Consider the following 26,959-nt stretch of genomic DNA (forward strand, 5'->3'; position numbering starts at 1 on the left):
AGTTCTTAGTTGTGGCTCGCGTAATAGTCTTCGAATAGGGATTGATTGTACACTTTAAACATTCCTGGCTAACAGCCTTGATTGTTCAGAGTGCACAGTGCTGTCTGTGGCCTCTTATTACACTAAGGAAGGCAGTAACTTGGCCGGCTCATTACCAACTAGAAATGATCCTTCGTCGTGACAGCAAAGTTCCCTGCACACACTGGACAGGCTTTTAGTCTGGCTGATGAACCACTGGCCTGCTTTTTAAACTCCTCACCAGATACTGCATTCCCCACCACTTCAACGAGACATGTCTCCAGCCTACCAGGTCTTGGAAACTGTCAGTTGATGGAAGATGTCGTAAATGTGCACTGCATGTCAAAAGCATCTAATTTCATGACAACCTAACTGTCCTCTTGTCCCCTTGCATTGTCAGGATGCATCCTCTTTCTCCAGGGGCATTTGCATTGACATACTAATGCCTCAGAAGGGATACCCTATGGGCACATACCATCTTCATTGTCTTACTGGTGAAGACATGCTCACGTCATTGTATTGTGCCAGTCTAAAGAAATGCTCAGTTTAGACAGACACATTCCAGAAATGAAAGTCAACCGAATTTCATTACAATTGTTTCAGGCGTTCACTGAGTGAAATTTTTAGCAGCGATTATTAGGAGTGATAAAAATTATGAGCGCAGGATATATTGGAAAGCAATAACACAAAAAAGTCTATTTTCTGCGGGCAACAGCAGCGTACACCACATGTGACATTGTGGCAGCATTAAGTCAGTCACACTGAAGTTAATAAAAAAAAGTACAGTGCAACATCGATGCATGTGCTTGTACGAAACAAAGTTCACACTCAGTTTGTCTCAAACAAGTGGATGCATCTATGATGCACTGTTCTTTGAGTGCACACTGACTCAACGATGACCTGCAAGAATAGTTTAGAAGCTGAGTTTCACGTGGCAACATCTTTCTTGCATAATCCTGAGGTATATAAAAAAATTTGCAAGGTTGGCACTAGCAAACAAGTGCTGGCAAACATAAAAATTAAAAACGAAAGCAGATGACAACTACTGGCATACCTTGTAATATTTTATTCGCACAGCATGTTGGCTTTCTCCTTCCAGTGAAATTTCAGCCTACATAATGTGCTACCAAAGCATACGTAGCCACCAGCACAGTTTTTTGAAGGAATCATTAGGAGTTACAGTAAGCACATGGGCCGTAACACTAGAACCTGAGCACTACAGTGACTTCAAAAGATATTAATATTATGACTAGCATACGAGCACCCATAAGAAGGTAAATAGTTTTCTCCTAATGCAGAAATGCAATGTAAGATATCACTTTGCGTAGGTTGTTGGTAAACACTACTTGCGTTGGGTGCACACAAAAGCAAACCGTTTCGCACGAATGCACATCTTTTTTTGCCCCTCAGAAAGCATGAAAGACGCTTCTATTGTTATCATCATAATAATATCCACACCCCTAGCATGCAAAAGAGATTCTTTATTTTGGGCCAATGAATACTCGCACTTGAATATGCCACGAGTATTGGCAGAACTTATTTAGTTTGAAATGCTTTGATTTTGTCACTTTTACTGAAAAACATGAAAGAAAAGCAGCATGGTCCCTTTGGAGGGTACGACATAATGCATGATTCTGAAGGAACACAAGCTTGGTAATGTTTTTGAAATAATAAATTGCTTTGTGTAACATGACACAACAAAGTAATGCAAATCAGTTCTTCGGAAACCTGCGATGGGGCAGAATGGTTCAGAAAGGAAAACTAGACAACCACTCGTTTGTGGCACAAGGCCACAAGAAAATCTGTACGGATTTCTCACAAGGAAAAGCTAGTTGCCAGAAAATTTATCCTGGTCCGGGGATCAAACCAGAGAATAACGCCTTTCCAGCGCGGTCGCTCTACCAATGCGACAACAAAATTACAGGTAGCAGAAAACAAAGGCATACAGGGTTGGCGCGAGGAATTCTTCACTACGGGGGGTCACCCGTGATACGCGAGTTCCTTCAGGAGACAAGGACGCTGAGAACTTCTGTGTGTGTTTCACTATGTTTGCTTTTGTGGTAGCAGGGGGGGGGAGCAGATGGAAATTTTAAGCAGGCTCCAGCCCCCCACAACCTCTCCCACACTGCTGGCATTGCCCCTAGAGGTGTACTTACTGAATGCAAGGCAACTCTTTGCCATTGGTAATCCCCTCAGCAGTTTTCTGGAATCCAGTTTTCCATGCAAAAATTACACTGCTAGAGCATTGTTAAAGTTGAACTCACCATGTAAGTGGCAACATAAGCTGTTTACACTTGCATTGAACCACTTAGTTGTTTTAAACCAATAACTCGCATAGTAATTGGCAATGTGGTTGCAGAAACACTTCCAAAAACATAATTTCAGTTATGTGTTCAGTTGTAGTACCACTGGCTCGGTATGATTTCCTACATTTGAACGTTTTGCTCTAAATTGGCAACATATATTTTTTGGCTTGGGTTCGGGCGGGTTTCGAGAAAACTTATTTGGATTGATTCTTACTAAAATTACTCTTTGGGAACAGCTTTTTTTTATTGGGGTTTGATGAGACACCATGGTGTTACTGCAAATAATGAACGAGCAAATATGTTGCGAAGAAGGCATCTTACAACATGCATGCCGACTAGTACAAGCATGACGTGCACAGTGCCATCCTCGACGACCCACTTAAGATTGCTTTCAGTGCAATAAGTTACAATTCCCATGATTTGTCAGGCTTAGTGCTTAAACGCTCGTGTTTGGACTTAGCTCAGATTTTATTTTGAGGAAATCAGGAGTGGGGAGGGGGAAAATATAATCACTATGTACATAAAATTGTGAGTGTACATGATCTCGCACATTCAAACTGAATGATTTTAAGGTGTTTCAAACATATCGTTCAGCTTGTTTGTGGTCTGTAGCATAGCAATATGGGAAGGAATGAAGCATTACTTGTGATGTGTGGATTTGCTTCGAGTATGTGAATGCATGATCAATTGACCTTCAGCACAATAGCTGGGCTGCTGTGGCTTTATAACAACACAGAGTCTTAAATTGTTTTCATAGTGCTGATAGGGCTGCTTCTATTATACTTGTTTATATAAATAGCTTACTGTAAAACATGCTCACAGTATCACATTTGCATGCAACGTATTCTTCACTGTTTTAAAGGGGTGCCCAAGAAGTGTGAGTCTGTACTACAACCCAAGAACAACGTGACATGTTTTCCGGTGTACCTTATGCTATATCCTGTGCAAGCTGCTAATAAACTACCTTGTGTAATTCAACCGTTATCGTATTTCATTAGAAGATGCAAAAGTTATTCAGGCAAAATTAATGAATTGATAGCTCATACCTTGCAGCAGTATAGAATTAGTACAATAGCACATGTGGCTCAATGTTCTATCCTATGCAATTTGTTGCAAGCTTTCATCTCATTTTTCATTTAAGCAGCTTGCTAGAAGAAATGCACGTGGGCTAGAAAGTAAACTTTTTCTATGACACCACTGAACCCATTTTAAATTTTATTCAGTGTGTTTCCTTGGTTTAGTTTTGAATAAAAGACAGATACTTGGAAGGTGCGCATGCCAATTCGTTTTATATATTTTTAGCAAGGGCTGACCTTTTGACACTTCATCACGATGCTATACATTTTTAAAATAGAATGTAGTGGCAGATGGTCAGCCACCAGGACCTCGTTCTGTAGATTTTAGTGCCTCCTCTGCGCTTTATACTCAATAAATGCATAAATGAAATTTGGCACTGTGCATCACCACTGTGAGAAGAAAAAATACCACAGGTGGATTTGTATCTACGGCTATTTGTTCTCACAGTGGTGAGATTACAAAGTGATATATAAAATCAACATTGAATTTGTATAAGGATGCTGCGATAGTCTGGTTCAAGAAAAGGGAAGAGAGCAAGATATAAATTTACTGCAAATCAAAACAGACTTTTTTTCAGTTACGTGAATTTTCTGCAAAAAATTTTCTAGTGAAACAACAGCTACAGATAGAGAATTTCACATATTACAAAAGTAATAACACTGCAAGTAATCAACTTCTTGGGGTTTTCATGAGTGTGTTGAGCCATTCCTGTTCTGCTCTATGGCAACAGACTGTCACAGACAGACAAAATGTCTCATCAGACTGACTCAAGAATGGCTTGCAATTTACTGATGATGCTTCAGTATTACACGAGCAATATGAAAGAGACTCATGTTATCAGCGGAAAACACTTCATGTTATCAGCAGAAAAGAATTAGTGATCTAACCACTACATTTGCATTATTACCACAGGTGACAGAACGAAACGGCTCGATGGGCTAGTACAGCATGACTGATATTCGATTTTAGGATAATGCAACAACAACATTAGCATGCCAATGCCCCATCTCAACTCCACACGTCACATCATGTTCACCCTGTAGTCAGTGGAAAAAGGCTGTGCATACATATCTTATGCCTAGTAGGGCAAGGCATACAACGTTGATGCAGCCCAAAGGCAAAGCCAGGGGTTGGCACACCCGGCTCACACTCTCCTTCCTTTTTTAAATATTTTCCCCCCGTAGTATGCAGAGTGCAAAATGACGCTCGATCACATCGACGAACTGGTCCCCACTCAAGATCATGGTGGTGCTCCTCCTACAATTCCACGCCCACAAAAAAAATCAGCCTACACCCCTGTGGCAGCCCACACATATTCTGGTGCTCACTTCAGTGTTGTCAATCGTGGCCAAGACCATGTGTACGCATAGTGTGAAGGCACTTATTACATGCACAATTAGAATAGAAAGACATGCGTACCAAAAATAAAGTGCTGAAGCTCAAGCACTTTCACACCAGTCAGAATTTAGGATAATGTGGCAGATTTGGCAAAATAGTCAATACTGGTTAACTTGGCAGCCAAAAAAGAAGACATCACAAATTGTATCACAAGTTGTCCCGAGGACAGCTAGTTAAAGCCACGGCCATACCTTGTGCCATTAGAATGCTCTTGCACAGCGTATTACACTACGTTGTGGCTGTTCTTGTTTATGTTGCCAGAGTTAAAGCAAACAGAAGTGTTCTTGTCTCTTCTGAAGCCTTACGCAGTTCAACACATTTACATTTTCAGCAAGGTTTCTTTGCAAAAGCCTTAAAATTCATGAATTGCAGAAGTGACAAATGATTTGAATTTACTGATACAATTAGGCCCAAAAATTACTGATAGCTGAAAATGTGTCTTTGAAGGAGGCGTTGTGCACAGCTCAATTGATCATAAAGGGAACGCCTTAGATGCTGCCCATGTTTTACTGCATTTGGGTTTCTGCGCCAGCTAGCAGAATAGGAAATGGAAGAATTCAGGCTCCCCAGAAAAAACTGAGATATTGAGTAACAAGAAAGAAGGTTTACCTTAGAGTGAACAGAAATATGCGTCAGTGAACAAGATTCGTGGTTTCATTGGCGTCCAATAATAAAAATGCATTTTATTCAAACGTGCCTTTCAATGGGCAACTGTAAACTTACATAGCCAAACAGAAGATTTCTTGCTAACATTTACTCAAATGGGGGAAAAGCAAGCTGAAGCACCAAACATTTCTCACACATCATCCACAGAACATTCAAGTGGGTGTAGAAACCTAATATTCTGAAATTGAAGTCTGGTTATGACATCATGTTAGTCCGTGTAACATTGAGGCTGTGTCGGGGTATGTAATGAACAATACTGCCAATGGGAAAAGATGATGAGGTGAGCAACAGGAATATAGAATTGAATTGGTTGTACCAAACAAATTGTAAAACCTTCAGAAGAGTTAAAATAACAGCGATGTTTGTAGTGTCATTTTTTACGTACACCAACGAAAAATGCAGACATGTGTTTTTGACAGCAACAAGGTGTCTCGAATAGTATTTAAACACACATTACGCTTCATATTAAAATTCTTTAAAAATGCTATAGCGCCTCTCATATGATGCGTGACTACTTGATATGCACATACATTTAATTGCAGCTTTAATGAATATATCACAAATGCTAAACTTTTTCTTCTAGGCTGAAACTTCAATTACTTCAATACTTGTCGAGCTTATTGTGGCATGTCAAAGAGCAAACGGTAACTTGTATAGAGCAAAGTAAAGAGCGCGTCAGCAAGCCGCGCACAATGATATACAGCAGCGCCAAATCATAAACATTACTGACCAGTCAATTCCTTTAGCTATTTGTAGATAGCATCGCGGTATCGCAGCATGCAATGCTGCTGCCACTGTAGGCCTTTTCTTCATTGTAATACAAAGCGTGTGCACGTGTTGGCGCCCGCATTCCTGCTAGCTGTAAGGGCCAAACCTCATAAGCGCTAAAATGCACGCGACAGCGACGAGCGACGCGACGTAGATCGTCTTCGCGCGATCAGTCGCAAGCGCAGGCAAACCTCATTCACGCGACGACTTCGGCGAGCGTACTCCACTGTTGCTGGCATGAGGCCGTCAACTCGCACCAAAAAAAAAAAAAACACGTAGTGAGCGGTATGCAATTTTAAAATAAGATGTATTGTTGTGTAATGGAACGGAAAGTGTTTATGAGTGCCTGGCAGCACTTTTTTTATATGCACGAGCGTAAACATTGCGTTATTTCATGTTGCGCATACGTGACTCGGGCATGGTCACGTGCACCGATGTAGTCTTTGTCTTTTCCGGTTTTTCGCTATTGGCTGCTTGAGCCCAGCACTTCCGGGCGATGAGCGACGGTTTCCAAATCTGTAGAACCGAGCAATCGTGCAAAAACGAGCACGCGACACGTCGCGCGAACGCCCTGTTTCGTCGCTCATAGCATAGCTCGTCGCAGTCGCGTGCATTTTCGCGCTTATGAGAATTGCTATTAAAAGATCGCCGTCGCGCCAAATGCAACTCGAGCGATACGACCTGTGTGCGGTAACGACGACGACAACAACAAAAAGGGAGTGCGTAATTAGCCTCGAACACCGATGACTATGGTGACGCAACACTTGTGGCTGAAAAGCGCGTTGTGAAAATACAACAGCCTCAATTTCGTACTAAACGCGGCGGCTTGAACCAACGCATTAAAGAACTTGTCAGCGTCGTCTGCTGTTGGTGATGGTTGCCGACCTCGAAAACTGAAGCTCTGCCAAATGGTTACCAGCTTCAACAGCGTCGCATCGTCCAACCAGAGTGCGCATCAGAGCCGCTCATGCGGCTAGCACTTGTGTTGTATTTTGGCCCCGGGCCACCATTTCGCTTTCCGTTTGCGAGCGGCAAGGGTCCCGCCACGTGCGGAGAGGGTGTGTGGCTAGCGCGTGTAAGGGCCCTTAGGGTGGTGTCATCCTGTGACCCACCACTTGCCGCTGCCCGCTAAAACACACTGTTGCCAGTCCCGGTTTCTCTGGCAACAAGCGCCGTGTTTGTTCTTGCGACCAGGCGTTCCTGCTCCGCCGCACTGCACCAGCTGCACGTTGAAGCGGGTGTGTAAGCTGTGTTTGACTACACCGTAGACGTGGCTTCCTCTACGACACCATCCTCGCGCTTACATGAATTTTGAAGTGTATATGCCAGAATTCTTCGTGCCGCAATGCAAAACCATCTGGCGAATTTCTAGCTTCCTGACTTGCTCCAACAGAAACGTTTGATTACACAAGTGAAGTGAGACTGCTTGGAGCCTACTACTTCTCTTCGTTTTTGTGAGGTGAGTACGCGTTGTATTGAGAGTAGGCTGAGTATATCACCGCACATTTCGTGAAATGACTGACTTAGCCATGCGACGAAAAGCAGTTTGAGCAACGCAAACATGACAACGTGCACACTATAACATTGAATCATGCTTCGTTGTGCTACGCCAGGCTATGCGAGCGGAAGCTGGTTGACTATGCCTGTTTATCCTCGTAGTCGAAGCGCAGCTCACCAATCGAATGATATGACTAGTCGAATGTGTGGTCCTGCATGGATTCACTATCTGAGCTTTATCGGTTCCCGAAGCCAACGCCATATTTGTCGCGGAAAACGCAAGGCACGTAAACCACCTACAGACGCTCACGTTCACGTCTTTCGTTGCTGGAAGGTGTTGGCGTTCCTGCCATTTCACCTTGGTCGCTGAGGAAAAGATTTCTAGAAGTAGGCAGGTGAGCCGACGAACGCGTTCCTTGTAGACTATTGTAGTCTTGGACAGTTGCAACACAACAAAATTTTGTGTGGCTTCCCATGGGGTATTCCTTCTTCCCTTAAATGACACGTGCAACGAGACCTAAACTCTCTCAATAATTGCGAAAAGAATTTCACTTTGATAAAATAGAATGCGACAGATTTACTGTTTGTGTCTGTCTGTACTTTTGTCGGTCTGTTGGTCCTGAACGGTGAAGTATATGTGCACTAAGCAAGTCAGTTGTTGGCCCATAGCTCAAATATGCTCTATGTGCTGCATCATAATTTTAAATGCGAAGCATTTCTTAGCGAACTTCGGCGACTTTGTGCGTATCTATCTATCTATCTATCTATCTATCTATCTATCTATCTATCTATCTATCTATCTATCTATCTATCTATCTATCTATCTATCTATCTATCTATCTAGCAGCCAACGACCTTTGCCTCACCTGGCCATTTCGATAATGGTATCGATACCAAACTTGCTATGGCATAACTTGACATTATTAAAAACAAACTCGACTAGTCATAATATGAAAACCATGATATGTGTGTCATGAATATCATGATTTACATTTCATGGTACTGCAGCTCTTGCAGTGGTTTCGTTCACATGGCATGTTGCATAACTGCTATGGTGTGACATGATTGCATGGCGAACATAGGCGACAGACCCTAACTTGATAATCATAACATGCATAATATGTAACTACATGACTAAATGTCAAGCTCATGATTCGCTTGTGGTCGTTTCGCTAGCCTCACATATACCAAATTTGGTATCATATTACGTGAATGGATGACGAAGGTATGCGACTATGTGACTGGAGCAAACATGATAATCATGAGACGCGTATTATGTAAAAACCTGACTACATGCCACGCTCATGATGCGGTAGTGGTCGTTTTCTAGCTTCACTATTACCAAATTTGGTATTATGTGACGCGAATGAATCACGAATGTATGATACTGGCACACACATGATAAACATTTTATGCGTGTCATGTAACAACCTGACACTACATGCTATGCTCATGATGCACCCGCGGCCGTTTCGATGGCTTCACATGTACCAAACTCTGTATTACGCGACGTGAATGGACGACATAGGGAACTGACGCATACGAACATGACAACTACAACATGCGTTCCGTGTACCAACATGACTACATGCCACACTCATTATGCGCTCATGGCCATTTCGCTAGCTTATCATATGCGAAATTCGGTATTACAAGACGGTAATGAATGACGAAGGTCTGCGACTGGTGCAAACATGATAACTATCAGATGCGCGTCATGTGAGAACCTCATTACATGCCAAAGCCAAGGCGCCATTACGTTTCGACGTAACGCGGTGCGCGTGCTCACCGGCGTTCATTTCGTCCGGTCACGCCAGCGTTGCCACGCCAGGCACCAGTCCTGCCATATACACGCCGGCGCATGCCGCGCTGCGTTGCTTCGAATGCGCGTTTCTGCGCGTTCGGCGTCCCTTCGTCACGAAAAGAGAGAGACGTAGTGTTGTCTGGGTAACGCATTAGCGCGAAACGCAGCATCTCGCAATTCGCGCCGGTTGCCGTCGGGTTACGCCGGCTGACGCTGGTCGAGCCGGTCGCACCTGGCGTCAGACTATAGAGTGCAAGCCTTTCACTCTCGTAGCATTGCTGTGCACAGCGCGCACGCGTCAACGCTACATTGGAGTATATTAGGCCCTTCATAATGCGCTCGCAGCCGTTTTGCTGGCTCCACGTATACGAAACTTGGTGTTGCGTGACGTCAATGGCTGACGAATGTTCATGACTGGTGCAAACATGATAATCCTGACGTGCGTGTCATGTAAGATTATGACAACATACAACGCTCATTGCGTGCTCATGGTCGTTTCGCTCGCTCCTCATATACTAAACTTGGTATCACGTGACGTGAATAGATGACGAAGGTAAACGACACCTCCAAACAGGATAATCATGACACGGAAATCATGTACGGCGTCACTTACCTCCACCTCGTAATTCCGTGCTGATTTTAAAGGGACATATCAACCTTTCTCATTCGTGCTTCGCATCTCATCGATTATCTCGGTACGTGGAATTTGCCAATTTTTTTTTGTCGTCCTTTTGTTTCATAACCAGCCACACAGATGATTTGACATCGTAAATTCAGTTTTTATTCAGTGCATGTAGAGAAAATGTGTATGGACTTCGTATGTGTGTATGGCACCATATATGACTTTTCACATTATTGCTTAGTTGTAGGGCCACTGTGAGGACACAAGCTTACTGCAAATGAGGCAAGACAGTTTAAAGAAAATAAGGCCAGGTTCTGTTTAGATGCTGTTTTTAATAAAAGCTAACCTAAAAAAACTTGGTTTGTCTCTTGTTGCTTCCCTTTACTTTCCTTCAACCCTAATATACAGGCTTGGGCGGTGCGGATAGGGACAGAGTTGTTGTAGCATGATTGAGTGCCCTACTATTTTCTCGAAATGCTTACAGCTTGTAGGGTTTTTAAGCAGTCAATCGTACAGATTTGTTCGCAGGAACTAAACTTGTTGCAGGAAATATATTACGAACAAAAACTGTTTTTAGGGTAAGAAACACAGGCTAGCGGAGTTATGTGGTGTGCAAAGAACATCGCGAGCTACCCGGTTGTTCGATCTGCCTTCCCTGTTGTTATGTGTATTTCATTTATTTATTTATTATACCCTCAGGGCCAGAGGCATTACAGAGGGGAGTGGTACAGAACAAAGGCATAACATGAGGTAACATAGTTACAAAAAACGTTGTGTACATAAAAAGAAAAAGGAAAGACAAAACAAATTAGTATTATCGCAACAATGTGGTCACACAAACACAGAATAAACATCAGAGATTTCTGCATATACAATATTGGCTAAGGCAGCACGGAACAGTTGGTTATCGGTGATACCCGCAATTTCAGTGGGAAGGTGGTTCCATTCTCGGGACGAACGGGGCAAGAATGACTGAGTGGCAGATTTTGTATGATAATAGTTAATTCCAACCTTGTGACAGTGGTCAATGCGATGGGAAATGTATAGTGGTTGGGGTAAGAGTTCGTTGCGCAGGAAGGAATGATAATATATTTTATGTAGCATGGTTAACCGAAAAAGTTTCCTGCGTGATGATAAAGAGGGAAGGGAAAGGCTGCTTTTCATTGAAGATATGCTGGCAGTACGGTTATAGTTTGACAGGATAAAGCGAGCGGAATTATTTTGAACAAGCTAGAGACAAGCGATTAGATTTTTTATCTAATATATATCATAATATAAACAGCACGGTTTCGAGCCTTTTACTAGAAGGCTTTTGAGGTGTCTGCCGTGCAAAGGTGATTCGCTTCAGGAATGCTGCGCGGGCATTGAAGTCCGTTCACTATGACATTGAGGTTCTCCTCCTCGCAAATATAAGATCCCTAAATATCCTCACTCCGCCAAAGCGGTGGGTCTACCAGGGGGGAGAAACGAATTGTTTTAGTAGTAATAATTACAAACATGAGTCACGAGCGTATCTTTTCTGTTCTACCAAACCGCGGCTAAATTCATAAAACAACCCTTCAGTCTAGAGAACATTCTATATATATATATATATATATATATATTTATATATATATATATATATATATATATGTATATATATATATATATATATATATATATATATATATATATATATATAAACTAACCTCTTTTTGTTGAAACCCACGCCGCTTTCAATGTGAACGTTCAACCTCTCAGAACCAACATGGCGGTCCGTCAAGTATGGCGGCTGTTTCAGCCGATTGTAAGCTACCAAGATGTCTCTTGTCATCACCATAAAACACGGAGACGCACGCACATAAAGGCTCCCAAGCGGCGGCTCTCATTTCTCCCGCGTACTTCGGACTGCGTAGAGAATAGGGGGAGTGTACCCTCGATCGCGCGCCCTTTTTATTTCAGTAGAGAGGATCGTACATCTTGTGCGTATTTTGTTGTAGTTACCGGGCTTACAAAGGTCACTGCAATTGTTGCTCATCCTTCCTTTGCGAAAAGGGCACGCTTTTAAAACACAGCCAAGTAACAACTGAGGCGCTTATTCGCGTTTATCTTACCTGTCAGTGCGTTTCTTGCGTCATTTGAGCGTCACAAACGCAAGGCACATTTAAATCTGCTTGACATTTTGCGCGTGACTTTGCAATTTGTTACCATCGCGTTCATTGCTTCGCCTTTGCAGCGAATTTAAGCTGTGGCTTTTTCAGGGCGAAGCTCCTTATAGCGGCACCCATTTGTTCCTCGCAGTCGTAGTCGTAGTCGTAGTGTGTAACCAGGCTTACGCTTTGACATCCAAGGTGATGCCGGTGGGAGATTTCTCCTGTGCGTTGTTGAACAAAAAAAATTCGCAGCATGCGCGTTAACTAAAAGCCGAATTCTTCTGTCTCTCATTCCCCATTAGCAGCCATTGGCATGGTCCAGTAGGAAACGTTAGTAGAAGTAGAAGTTTTAAAAGCTGACTTCTGCTGTCTCTCATTCCCAGTAGCAGCCATTCTTTACCTCCAAGGTAGTGCCTGGTGAGATTTCTCCTGTGCGCGAATAAACAATAAAAATTTCGTTCAAAACGCCGATGATTGATGAAGCAAACCAACGAAAGATGCCACACATTTTCTGAAAGCAAAACGAAAAGACGCCAGATGTTATTAAAGCAAAACAAAAAGAAGACGCCAGCTGCTGAACGAAAGACGCCAGGTGTTTTCTAAAGCAATGGTTTTTTAATGAAAACCATATTGATACAGGTTTGTAGTTTCCTATGCTCGTTGCCGTCGGTGTGTGTTCGTATGGATAGGGAGGGCGAGGGCGGGCGCGCAGGGCAGCGGCGGCGCGCGCTCACAGACAGGACCCTGAAGTGAGAGCACGCGAGGATAAAGCGCACCGGGAAGATGCGTGACGTCGCCGCCAAGATCCTGCTGTACGGGAAAAAAGAAGCCACAACAGCTAGGCAGCATCTTCAAGATCCCGCCGTACGTGATAAAAAGCTGCAGCGGCACGTCAGCGTCGGCAAAATCCTTCCGTACGGGAACAAGAGGTCACATCAGCAAGGCAGCGTCGGCAAGACCCTGCTGTACGTGAACAAGAAGCCACATCAACAAGGCAGCGAAGACAAGATCCTACCGTACGTGAACGAGAAGCTGCAGCGGCACGTCGGCGTCAGCAAGATCCTTCCAAACGAGAACGAGAGGCCGAGGCAGCACGTCAACGTCACGAAGCAGATCTTGAAAATGATCGACAATGGGAAGCGGCGAGGAAGCGTGCATACCACCAGGCAAATGAACCGAAGAATATTTCACAGTATTACTTCCAGGAGCTTCGCCTAATCTCATCATCATTCACCTTGTGTATCTGCCGTCATTTTTTTTTTGTTATCTGATACCCACGAGGCTGGGACAGATGCTGCTGTGAATTCGAGAGAACCCGTTGGCGTTTCATTGTCGCATCGGTTCCTAGTATAGACACTTAGGATGAGGAGGGGAAGGACGACGGTACGAAGGGTTATATGTGTCTACAATAGAAAATTATGAAACAAAATAAACGTAGGGAGTATAGTTGTTGTTTCGCAACCATAAAAAAATCTGTCTCATAAAGATGAAAAAATGCACAATTTCTGTATTGCCGAACAATCAGACACTAGTTTCTTTGTTTTGTAACAGCGTGATCATATAATAAAGAAAAAAATGTGGAGCTATTACCACCTCTCCTTAGCACCTTTAACAATGTCATGGAAGGGGCTGAGATCTACGACAACGCTGTGAATAACTAGATACATTTCATGGCTGAGACAAAACAGTACAGGCCGACATTTACCCACATGATTTATATGACCACAGAAAACGAATACGGAGTCTACAACGGCACTATATTTGTTAGCCGACCCCTTGTGCGGGGTCTATCTCCCTTCACTCACATATTAACAATACACCCACTTGGCGTTGTTGTACCGAACAGAACTCTCAAGAAATCTCTAGCGTCCATTGAGCTTGCTATTGAACTCGACCTAGATATACCGAGAATGTAACAAATCCTGGTAAATACTGGATCCATTCCGAAATACACTGAAATAATGCTGCAGGAAGCGTTACATTCCGCTTTCCATAAATAGTCGATATTTGAATACACTGCATGTGCCAAGATGACATAGATATTCGCTTGGCTAGTACTGTTCATTTTGGCATCTCACCAGCTTTACTATTGCTATCTGGAGAGACCAATGTGATTTTCAAATTACAGTGTCATAACTTTTGCAAACAGTCATAAACCTCTAAGAGTGCTTCCATCTGTTGTTGTCCATTGCAAATAAATATTTCAAATCTCAGCAACATCCAAGCAGTGATTTATCGTGGTTTCTATTCTGTTAAATAGTTCATTGTGAAACGGGGTTTATTGGCACAAGAAGTGCTTGCACAGCAGGTCTATTGATGAAGAAAGCGGGCGGCAGCAATGGACTCAGGAATCACAGCCCTCGGGGGAAAACGCTCGCGCTTCGTTCCTCTCGCTAAAGGCGTGATCCACTACGGCGCATAATCTTCTTTCTCTCTACAATACCCTGGCGACGAAGACGAGCCATCCTGGCAAGTCAAGGTGATGAAAGTAGGAGAGGGTCGCGATAGGGCTTGAGACGACTCACGTGGACAGTCTCACGACCAAGGCGTCGCCTGTCTGTAGATGGCGCGACTGGTTCGATCACGTATGTTACATGAGATCGACGTTCGACCACGCGATAAGGAACGTGAAACTTGAGGCCAAATTTAGAGGACAGACCTGGGGGGTGCAAGGGCTGTCGGAGCCAGATGAGCGAGCCCACGGCAGAAGTCTCGACTTGCTGGTCGCGGTCGTAGCGGTCTTTTTCGAGTGCTTGCTTGTCCGAGGTGAATGATCGGGCCAACTGACGACACTCTTCAGCGTGGTTCACAATTTCAGAGAGAGGGTTGAACACTGAGACGTCGGGACGATACGGCAAAATGGTGTCAAGGGTGGAGCGTGGCTCCCGCCCATATAAAAGAAAGAAAGGCGAGAACCTGTGGTTGACTGCGTCGCGGTGTTGTACGCATAAGTCACAAATGGAAGAATAACATCCCAGTTCGATTGATCGGAATGGACATACATGGCGAGCATGTCTCCTAGCGTTCGCTTGAAGCGCTCAGTTAGACCGATGGTCTGCGGGTGGTAGGCTGTTGAGGTGCGGTGCACCGTGCGGCATGCCCGAAGGAGTTGTCATACAACTTCGGATAAAAAGACACGCCCTCGATCACTCAGCAGTTCCCGTGGTGCCCCATGACGCAGTACAAAGCGTCGCAAGACAAAATTGGCTACGTCACGTGCACCAGCCGTAGGTAGTGCAGCTGTTTCAGCATACCTGGTCGATTGCGAGAATGATCCATCGATTTCCAGTGGCAGTGTACGAAAGGGGACCACATAAGTCAATTCCAACGCGGTCGAAAGGGCGCGCCGGACACGGTAGATGCTGCAATAATCCGTGTGAATGGACCGCTGTCTTTCGTTTTTGGCATAATGAACAGGACCGAATGTATTTTTGTACAAAAGTGTACATTCCACGCCAGTACTAACGCTGGCGGCACCGGTGATATGTTTTTAAAACACCAGCGTGAGCATGTTGTGGGTCGGCATGAAAACACGCACAGATATCAGATAGCATGTGGCGTGGTAAAACTAAGAACCATTTACGGCCATCCGCATGGTAGTTTCTGCGGTATAGTTGCGCATCCCGTATTTCGAAATGTGTGGCTTGGCGGCGAAGAGCGCGTGGGTACGCAGACGATGAGGAGTCGGAAAAAATGTTGAGGAGAGATTTTATCCAAGGGTCTTTCCGCTGTTCAGACGACATGCTTGAGACGGAAATGGGAGCGATGGCAAAGTTCGCGTCCGAATGCAGGTCTGCGCTGGCTCTGACTGGTGATCATGAGAGGGCGTCCGCATCAGAGTGTTTTCGTCCTGAGTGGTAGACGACACGAATGTCGAACTCTTGTACGCGAAGAGCCCAACGTCCAAGGCGACCTGAAGGATCTTTTAGTGACGCCAACCAACAAACTGCGTGGTGGTCTGTCACAACGTCGAAACTCTGTCTGTACAAGAAAGGACGAAACTTGCTCAATGCCCAAACGATTGCGAGGCACTCTTTTTCAGTTACGGAGTAGTTCGTTTCCGCTTTCGTGAGTGCGCGGCTTGCATATGCGATGACGTACTCCGGAATACCGGGCTTTCGTTGCACGAGTATGGCTCCCAGACCAACGCCACTGGCGTCTGTGTGCACTTAAGTGGGGGCACTTGAATCGTAATGGCGTAGAATGGGTGGCGACGTAAGTAGGCGGCGCAGTGTAAGGAAGGCTTCGTCACATGCCGGGATCCAGTTAGAAAGATTAGCTGGACCATTCAGTAGTTGCGTAAGTGGGGCTATTATTGATGCAAAGTTGTGGACGAAACCGCGAAAATACGAGCACAATCCGATGAAGCTCCTAAGTTCTTTGAGTGAAGTCGCCTTCGGAAAGTTGGCTACGGCTCGAAGTTCCTCCGGGTCGGGGCAAATTCCGTCCTTTGACAAAACGTGACCAAGTATAGTAAGTTGGTGAGCCCCGAAGCGGCACTTCTTTAGGTTAAGCTGGAGGTTTGCCTTAGTAAGGCACTGAGGAATTGTGCGCAGGCGGTCGACGTGGGTAGGGAAATCAGGAGAAAATACGATAACATCATCAAGGTAGCATAAGCATATCTGCCATTTAGGGCTGTGTAAAACGCTGTCCATCATTCGTTCAAATGTTGCAGGTACATTGCACAGACCGAATGGCATAACCATGAATTCGTATAGGCCATGCGGCGTAACGGACGCTCTGCCATCGGAACCTGCCAATAACCTGAACGTAAGCCCAGCGAAGAAAAGAACTCGGCACCTTGTAGGCAATCGATAGCGTCGTCTATGCGGGGAAGAGGGTACACATCTTTTCGAGTAATTTCATTCAGTCGCTGGTAGTCGACACAAAATCTTATCGAACCGTCTTTATTCTTCACTAGCACAACAGGTTAAGACCAGGAGATAGAAGATGGCTTGATGACACCGCGCTGAAACATATCGTCCACGTGCTCTGCAATTACACTTCGTTCCTTGGGTGATACGCGGTAGGGGCGTTGCCGCAAAGGAGGGTGCATTCCAGTGTAGATTGTGCGAGAGACGGTGTTAGTTTGACTAAGTGCCTTTTGAGGAAGGTCAAAGGAATCATGGTATTCATGCAGAAGGGTTATTAACTGGTTCATTTGATCCAGAGGAAGCTTGCTGTCGATGGAACGATCGAAGATATGCGAGGAGTAGTCATCCCGTGTAAAAGAAGGAGTTGAAGTTGAGCGTTCAGTTGAAGTTGCTGGCCAGTGTCGTAGGACTCAATAGGCACAATAACATTGTCATCAACAGGAAGAACATAGCCCAGTGTTTCGTGAGCTCTTAAGGTGAGAGGGCATGAGCTAGGATTGCAAACGAGTATTCTGAAAGTACCTTGGTGAGGTGGCAGAACGGCGTATGGCAGAGACGTACCGTGGCGGCGACTGAAAAGGTCGGATGGGGAGAACACAACGGTAGAGCCAGACAATTCAGTGCGATTGACGGGTACAACAATGGCACTAAGAGGGGGAACATCTGTGTCGGAAGCAACAAGAAGCTTGCCAAGGTGAGTGAGCTCATTGTCAGTAGATGGCGAATCAGAAAACACAGAAAATTCCACCTGCGCGCGAGCGCAGTCAATTACAGCATGGTGGCGTGACAAAAGATCCCATCCAAGTATCACGTCGTGGAAACAAGTGGCCAACACGAGAAACTCGATGTGGTACAGGACGTCATGAATGATTACTCTCACTGTACATGCTCCGACTGGTCGAATGGGTTGCGTGCTCGCGGTATTCAGCAATACGTCAGAAGGCGGCGTCGTTACTTTTCGTATTGAACGGCAGAGTTTTTGACTCATCACAGATACGGCGGCACCTGTGTCAACAAGCGCAAGGGTTCGTAGACCTTCAACAAACAGTTCCAGAGCGTTTGTGGGGGACGAGCGAGGACTTCTACAATGCAACGACTTCGCAGCTCGTGCCTCCGGAGCTGCGGCAGTCAGTTTTCCGTCTCTACGGGGTTTGGTCTGCGACGCAGTGGGGAAGGAGAACGGTAGCGGCGTGGTAAGGATGAGCGACGGGGACCGGATGGTCGGTAGTTGGTAGCAGGGTGGTGGTCTAGGTCGGATGGGGATGGGTCGCGTTGCACTAATTGACGGTCGTATTGACGGGGCATTTCTCGTTGCGCGTTGTACGGGGCCGGGAAAGAGTCGTCAGAGTACCTCGGTGATGCAGCCGGGCCCGTTGTGAAGCGTCGGCAACAGAAGCGCGCCACATGACCTGGATATCCGCATGCATAAGAGATTGGACGATTGTCAACTGTGCGCCAAGGGCTTCCGTTATAGCGCTGGTGTCTTGCTGGAACTGGCATCGTTGGTACTCCTAGAGGCTGGGGAGTCGGCCGAAGTGGAGGTCGTGGTGGAGTAGCAGCAACAGCAGCGTAAGTCAATGGCGCGGTGACAGGTGTTGTCTGAGAGATGGGCGGCAGTGCCTCAAAGACCTGCGCCTGTAATACCTGTCTGATGGTGGGCGCGAGCCGCTCAGAAGAGGGTTCTGATGCCGGTTGATACGACAGACATGAAAGTTGTCGGGCCACCTCCTCGCGCACATATCGTTTGATTTCCGACATGATTGTGTTGTGGTCTCCAACTAGGGTCAATGCCGCGAGAGTTTCGTCGGTAGCCGCTGGCCGCCGTGTCATGACCCGTTGTTTGCGCAATTCCTCGAAGCTCTGGCAAAGAGTGGCGAGTTCAGACACAGTACTGGGGCCCTTGGCCAGCAGCATCTGGAAGGCGTCGTCGTCTATCCCCTTCAAGATGTGTTTGATCTTGTCCGCCTCGATCATTGAAGGGTCAAGGCGCTTGCACAATTCGAGCACATCCTTGATGTAGCTTGTGAAGCCTTCCCCGTGAAGCTGTGTGCGTCCCCGTAGACGCTGTTCGGCACGGAGCTTGCGTACCTCGGGTTGACCGAATACATCGGTAATGCGTAGCTTAAAAGCACCCCAAGTGGCGTATTCCGAGTGGTGGTTGTTAAACCAGAGACTGGCTACCTCTTTCAGGTAGAAGGGTACATATTGCAGCTTCAATGTGTCGTCCCACTTGTTGCTTGCGCCTACCTTTTCAAATGTCTACAGCCAATCTTCTACGTCTTGCTCATCGGTACCGTCAAAAAAAGGTAGATCGCGCACGCATAGCGCAGTGGGCACAATGACCATCGGAGGCTGGGTCGTACCTTGCTGGGTGGTTTCTTCAGCCATTTCTGGGATGCCAGGTAGTTTCCTGTTGCGGAGTTCCAGGTTGAAATACCTCGCACCTCCACCACTCTGAAACGGGGTTTATTGGCACAAGTAGTACTTGCACAGCAGGTCTATTGATGAAGAAAGCGGGCGGCAGCAACGGACTCAGGAATCAAAGCCCTCGGTGGAAAACGCTCGCGCTTGGCTCCTCTCGCTAAAGGCGTGACCTCCTGCAGCGCATAATCTTCTTCTTCTCTACAATTGCAACAAATATATATCACCTCCGTGATAACGGCTTTGGCAATGAGCCAAATAAGTCTGCTTACACTTTGGGAAAGAGGCCTCTGGTGGCTCTGTAACATGGAGGAGACGAGCTCGTTTGAGTGAGTGAGTGACAACAACTTTAAAATGGTCGAGTGCACACGCTCAGGTCGCCACGCGTCACCTGGCTACTCCCATGTTGTCACAGGCAGGTCTCGCCTGACGGCCCTGTCGCGGGCGCACTGGACGGCCAGAATTCGGTCATGAAGTTTTGGGCTGCACAGAAGGGTATCTCCCTCGGGTTTGCTATAAGTCAGTCCAAGCGACCCACACTTCCAGAGCATGTGTGCTAATGTAGTGGTCTGCCCGTGAATGGCGCAGGCGGCATCGGGGAATTTGTGAGGATAAATTGCATTTAGGTATGCTAACGACGGGTAAGAAAGGGTTTGAAGTAAGCACAACAAGGCGGCCGATGCTCTATTGAGTTTTGAATGTGGCATTGGGAATGCCCGCTTCGCAATGTAGTAATACTTGGTTTTCTAGTTGTGTTTAGTAGGTGTATACTGTGGCACAGTTCGTAGTCAATCCCGTCTCGTCCACGACCACCGCTGTGAACTTCTTGCCGTCTCGATATGCTGCAGCGTCAACAAAACTTGCATTTACACCACCTTTTCCCTGTTGCTTCAGTGAAGCCGTCGTCTTTGTCCGACGACGTCTCTCATTGTATACAGGATGAGTGTTGCGGGATATTGGGGAAACATTGGCGTTTTCTTGTATGTGTTTTGGTAAACGCACGCTATTCGTTTCCAGCTTCATAGGTTTAACACTTAGCTCGCCAAGTATGCACTGACCAGCCGTCGTAGTGGACAATCGAGCCAGCTGCGAGCGCTGCTGCACTTCCGCTATCTTGGCAGCAGAGTTGTGCACACCGAGCGCAAGCAAGTTCTCGGTGTGTGTGCGTACGAGAAGCCCCAGTGGTTTTTGGACGATCTTTCTGAAAATCACCACGAGGTTGTCTCACTCCGACCTAAGCCAGTTGTGCATGGCAATGGTATAGGTAAAGTGGCAGGGCACAAACGCATTGATGAGCCTTTACAAATTGTCTTCCTTAAGGCCTCCATGTCTCCCGAAGAATCTTTTGACGAGTCGAAAAGCGTTGTCAGTCTTAGTGACAATCTTCCGCGGAGCGGTGCCGTTGTGACCTTTCGTTTAAGTAAGCCCTGCCGCGGGGTTCTAGTGGCTAAGGTACTCACTCGGCTGCTGACCCGCCGGTCGTGGGATCAAATCTCGGCTGCGACGGCAGCATTTTTGATCGAGGCGGAAATGTTGTAGGCGCGTGTGCTCAGAAATGAGTGCACGTTAAATATTTCCTGGTGGTCGAAATTCGCAGAGCCCTCCACTACGGCGTTTTTTATAATCATTAGTGGTTTTGGGACGTTAAACCCCACATATCAATCCGCAATCAATCGCTTTAGTAAACATGCCGACAATCAAGATGGTGTCTACTCTCGCGATTTCCTCCCCGTCACATGTGTAAATGTGTATATTGCTTTCTTCGACGGGTTTCCATCCCTTAGGTCGACCACCTCGTTGTTTTCTATAGAGCAGAAGCTCTAACTTGGTGGAGGAGCTTCTCAGTCCTGTTTGGCGCAGGTATGATTCCACCTCGGGGATTTCTTCTTGAAGGGCATCTTGCACCCGGCCTTTGTTGCCGCCAACAAACCAGATTGTTATGTCGTCGGTGTGATTGGTATGCTCGATGCCGTCAATGCTAGCCAGTCTTTTCGGCAGTGTGATCATGCAGAGATTGAACAGCACCAGAGAAGCCACAGACCCCTGGGGCGTGCCTGATGTACGAGTGGTACGTGTTCAGAGAAGTTCTCGATGCGCAGCCTCGCTATTCTTTCAGACAAGAAGGACTTGATGTAGTTGTACAGCCTGGGCCCAAGCTTGAGTTTTGCCCCAGTCTCCAAGATAAATTCGCGCTCAATGTTGTCAAAGGCTTCCTCTAGGTCTAGGCCGAGAAGAGTCTTTGTATCTCTAGAGTATCAATAGAGGACTCTGTGCTTAATGAGCAGCATTGCATCCTGCATTGAAAGGCCGGTACGAAACCCGATCACAATGTGCTTATTAATCTCTTTTTCCTCCAGGCAGCCGTTAAGTCTGTTGAGAATCGCGTGTTCTGCCACCTTACAACGCACGGCATGAAGGAGATGGGGCGAAGATTTTAAACACTAGCGAACTTTCCTGGCTTGCGAATCAGTACTGTGTTAGCTAGCTTCCGTTCCCCAGGAACCATAACCGTTTTAAATGCCTCATTGATGAAACCAGTTACGCGTTCTATGGATGCGTCATCAAGGTTTTTCAGGTTTGTGATCCCGTCTGGCCCTGGTGCTGACTTGCAATTGAGCATTTTGTATCACTCTCCTGATTTGGTCTTTTAAAAGTATTCGTCTAGTTTAGGTAGAGGAGGGCTGCCATACTCTGGGAACACGCAATCTTCGTCCTCTCGTTTGACCGGCAGGCACTTGGAAACTAATCGGGTAACAAGTTTGTCAACCCCCTGTTCTTTGGTGGCTTCGTGAAGGGCACGGGCTAAAGTGTGTATGTGGTTTTCCCTACTGCTGTGCTCATCGGAGAGGTGCTTCAGAAGGTGCCAGGACTTGCCATTTCTGATTTCACCGTCGACGGACTCGCAGAGCTCATCTTAGAGCTGTTTGCACAGTGTGTCGCAATGTTGCTCGATTTCTTTGTTCAACTTTGATATCCTTTGCCGCAGCCGATGGTTGTGCCTCTGCTCCTTTCATCTAGAAACTAGAGCTGCCCTGGCTTCGTGAAGGTGGGCAAGCCTGCTGTCCATCGTTTCCACATTTATTTTTGTCTTTATCTTCTTGGTGGCAGCGGTGGTATTTCTGCGGATGCCCTCGTCCCTTTCCTCGAAACTGTCAGGAGCACTGGCCCTTGTAACGCGAACGCTGCAAAAGAGACCCCAGTAGGCCACCGTAAACTCTTGAACTCTGCTATGGTTTCAGTTTCAATTTCAGTTTATCGAACGTAATTGAGTAGGGTGTTACATATAAGGTAAGGTATACAGAAAGAGGTTCCTTAGTGAAAACACTGCATTAAACCTTTTGTTATAAAATATACAAAGAAAAAATAAAAACAGGAGCAGGATCGCGTAAAAGAAGTGGTAATATGCGTACAAAATAATAAAAGAGGCCTTATGGTATGCAATAACATAGAGAATATTTGACATGGAAATACACAGAAAAGCGAAATAAACAAGTGGAGCTAATACAGTGCAAACAAAACCATCTCTAGAAATAAACACTACCAAACATTTCAGAAGAAAAAGAAAGTATTATAAATGGATAAAAGCATGAAAATTACGACAAAAAAGGCAACGACAGTAACTACACATAAGTCAGAAGTTTAACGAAAAAAATTCAGAGAAGGGCGAACTGGCGAACTGAATGTTTAAAAGCATTTGATTAGGGGCAGGTTTTTGTCTCTAAAGGCAGAGTGCTCCATACCTTGATGGCGGAGTAGCTCACTGTTTTCAGTTCATAATTAGTACGCGCCTTGGTCAATAAGATATTGCTTTGATAGTAGAAACATGTAGTACTAGAGGAAGGGACAATTTTATTGCCTACAATACACAAAACACCTGGAATGTGTACCAGGCGGTAGGCGAATACAGCTAAGTTATAGACGATCATATTTGCAATAGGAAGAATATTTAGTGAAGAAAATAGTGGAGCTTAATAGGCATGATAATCACTGTGCGGTATTATGCGGAAAGCCTTTTAAATATGCGCTAATGGGCTTAGATAGGTTTTACACAAGAGTCCCCAAGAGGCAATACAGTAGTTGAAATGACTATGTAGGAAGGCAAAATAGAGAACAGATAGTGCAGGAAGTGCTAAAAATTGGTGGGCTCCGAGCCGGGCACGAATACCGCAGGTGGGTTTTCTTCTTCTTTACTCAATATGATGGTTGAAGTTCAAGAAAGAATCAAGTTCTACACCAAACAATGTGCATCTGTCAGATGGAAATATTTCATAGTTATTAACATACACCAGGAGTGCATTATCTCGTTTTTTAACCTAGAACTAAAAATAACGAACTTTGTCTTGTAGGAATGAATAGCAAGCTTGTGGTTAGGCACGAAATAATGACGCTCTGAAGATCGACGTTTAGCTAGGAGGTTAGGGCAGAAATGGAGTCGTGAGCAGTAAATATGGTGGTGTCATCTGCGTAAAGCAAGGAGCCTGTGTGAGGGGATAAACAGTCTGTCAGGTCATTTATGTAAGCGAGAAATAGAAAAGGACCTAATATTGATCCTTGTCGGACCCCTGTATTGGTGGTTTTGGAGCCTGAAAGTATGCCTGAAATAAATAAATCTTGTGTACGATTTAGCAAGTAACTAGAAATGAAATCTCGTGGTAGACCAGTCATACCAAAGGAAGCGAGCCTCTTAAAAAAATGGCATGACCGATAGAATCAAAGGCTCGACTGAAGTCGATGAAGACCGATCCAAGGAATTTTCTGCCACCAATTGCGTTTCTAATATTTCCAGTAAGAGCAACTAGTGTTAGATTGGCGGAAAGACCTTGACGAAAACCAAATTGAGGGGGCAACAAGAGCTGAAACTCGTCGAGGTATTTTGTAAGGTGGACGGAATATAATTTTTCATCAACCTTTCTAAAAAAGAATAATAACGATGGGCCAATATATATTTATGATTAACTTATCACCTTTCTTGTGAACAGGTACTATCTTGCTTTTTTTTAGTTCGGACGGAAAGATAGAGTGCTTAAAGGTTGAGTTATCAATACGGGCAAAAATATGGAAGATGACATCAACAATGTCCTTCATGTGTCTTGCAGATCTGTTGTCGAATCCAGCGCTAGTTGTTTTCAAACTTACAATAGTGTTGCGAACTTCGGCTGTGTAGGTTGAAAAAAAAGAAAAAGATTGCAATGGACGCCGTTTATCGTTGAGACATGATTGGCCGTATTTAGCGCTGGTACTGGAAAAGCACTGGCTCAAAGCGTTTGCAATGGTACCGTAAGTTTGAAAGGTCTTTCTGTCGTGACATATTTCAGTGATACAAGCAGCAGCTTTATTTTTATTTAGAAGAGTATCAAGTATACGCCACTGCTTTCCCGTATCCTTACCAGCTTGCATTTTTAATCTTTCGTCGTAATTTCCTTTCGATTTTTTATTATGAGGTCTATTATGTTGCTGTACTGTTTGAAACGTTCCCTCAAAGCCATTTTATAAGCTTTCTTATTGAATTTTCTTTATAGATTGCCTTTTTTTCTAAACGGGCGAGAAGTCTCGTTGTTAACCAAGGATTTTGGGGTGATGCGTGCTTTCTTTGGCACTAAGCAGTTGAGGTCGAAGTAGTTATATTATCAGATATAAGGTAAGAAAATTCTCTACAAGCTGTCTCAGGGTCAGTGCAAGAAGTAACGTGGAACCAGGTTATTGCGCCTATTGAATCAGTAATAACTTTCTTGTCGAATATTTACTTGGAGCAGCAAGTATTCTTAGGAGTAGCCAAGCGAAGAAAGTGAAGTGCTACAGGAAAATGGTCCGTAATAGTGACACGGATGACAAAAGCCTCAGGAGGAATCAGAAGACTCGTTAAGGCATGATCAATAAAGTACCAGAAGTGTTACCCATAGAGCGAGTGGGTTCGTTCTAAAGAGAGTCGAGACCATACCCAAGAAAGGTTGTTGCTGTTGTTGTTCCCCCATTGATTGTGGCGCCAACCCAATATAGGGGATTGACCTAGAATCGAGTGGTTTTCAAAATTATTGTTCAGATTTGGAATAGTGGAGATATAATAGAAAGATTACCGATAGCCTAGGAAAGTGTCGTGCCTAATGTAATGCCTACAATTATTTACATAAACGAATTGATCCTTAGATTAGTGCAATATTCTAAATTTTATACCTATATAATTTTGTCGACAAGTTAGGATATTGAAACAGGTTAATTAGTCAACCTATTAGTTTCATCAATATAGTCCCGGACGGCCGCGCATAGTGTCGCATTAGAGAACCAGCATTGAAAGTTCCAAAAAACAGTGACAGGCACAGTTAAGTCCATACCAATGCCACGTAAAGGTATTTCTAAAGGGGTTTTTCGTATTGTGTTAAACCGCCTGCAGTTCAAAAAGAAATTATGTATTGTTTCCAGTTCACCACAGAACGCGCACAGTGGCGAAGGTGCCTGAGCAGACCTGTGTTAGAAATCTAAATTTGGTAACCGGCAACGCAGCCTTGTGATAGCTACTTGTTGTTTACGAGCACAACAAAAGTCTCTTCACCAGGGATATAATAAATAGCGATAATCTGTAGAGTTTCTTTGTGCTGTACCTCTAAAGGCTTCCATAAACGTACGTCTGCGGAATCGAGCAGCAGTCACGTGAGCGGTTGATGGACGGTGCGGTATAATCGGTTCGCTAACTGACGACTTTGCTAAGAGATCAGCTATTTCGTTTAGAAATAAACTTTGGTGTCCAGGCACCCAAACTAATCGTACTTTTCTCAAATGCGCAGGCACTAGTCCACGGAACGCCTTTGTTACTTGACTGTCAGCACCAACAGAAAGCGCTGCACAGAGAGATTGAGAATCTGTTATTATCACAGCTGATGTAATTGCTGTATCTAACTTGCATAACGCGAGCACTACTGCTAGAAATTCAGCCATAAAAACGGGTATGAAATCGGGTATTCGAAGGGAAGAAATGCAATCTAAAATCGGGCTGAATATACCAACCCCTGACTTTTCGTCACACCGCGATGCGTCTGTAGCAATAATAAAGTTCGTTATCATACTGCGCAGGTGATCTTGTAGTTAACCATCCAAAATGTTATGGGAAAGTAATTTGGGATTATTAGGAAAAAAGTCATCAAATTTAATTTCCACAGGGTATGAATTATCACGACTCGGCATGATGTCGCATATACGTACGTTTAGAGGCTCCAGTAAATTTTTCACAAGTAGAAATTGTTGGGTGTGAAATAGCGGCAATCTAGCACGAAAAATATTTCCGGGATTGAAATAAAGGCTGTTTTGAATGTCGTTATGGTGATTCATAAATTCTTAAGAATGTCTGAACAGTCAGACGGTAAATTCTACAAGAATGTAGAGGG

The 26,959-nt window shown here is 45.0% G+C and overlaps 1 long non-coding RNA gene across 1 annotated transcript in view; it reads right to left on the minus strand.

Moving 5' to 3' along the window:
• The window catches only part of LOC142772011 (uncharacterized), a 39,712-nt gene extending 27,667 nt beyond the window's left edge, over positions 1 to 12,045 (minus strand). Inside the window, exon 1 of the long non-coding RNA XR_012886236.1 lies at positions 11,845 to 12,045. This is a non-coding gene — a long non-coding RNA (uncharacterized LOC142772011). The remainder of the gene's footprint in view (positions 1 to 11,844) is intronic.
• Positions 12,046 to 26,959: the final 14,914 nt, after the last annotated feature.

Source organism: Rhipicephalus microplus, chromosome 9 (assembly GCF_043290135.1).
Source record: "Rhipicephalus microplus isolate Deutch F79 chromosome 9, USDA_Rmic, whole genome shotgun sequence".
Taxonomy (NCBI): Eukaryota; Metazoa; Arthropoda; class Arachnida; order Ixodida; family Ixodidae; genus Rhipicephalus; species Rhipicephalus microplus.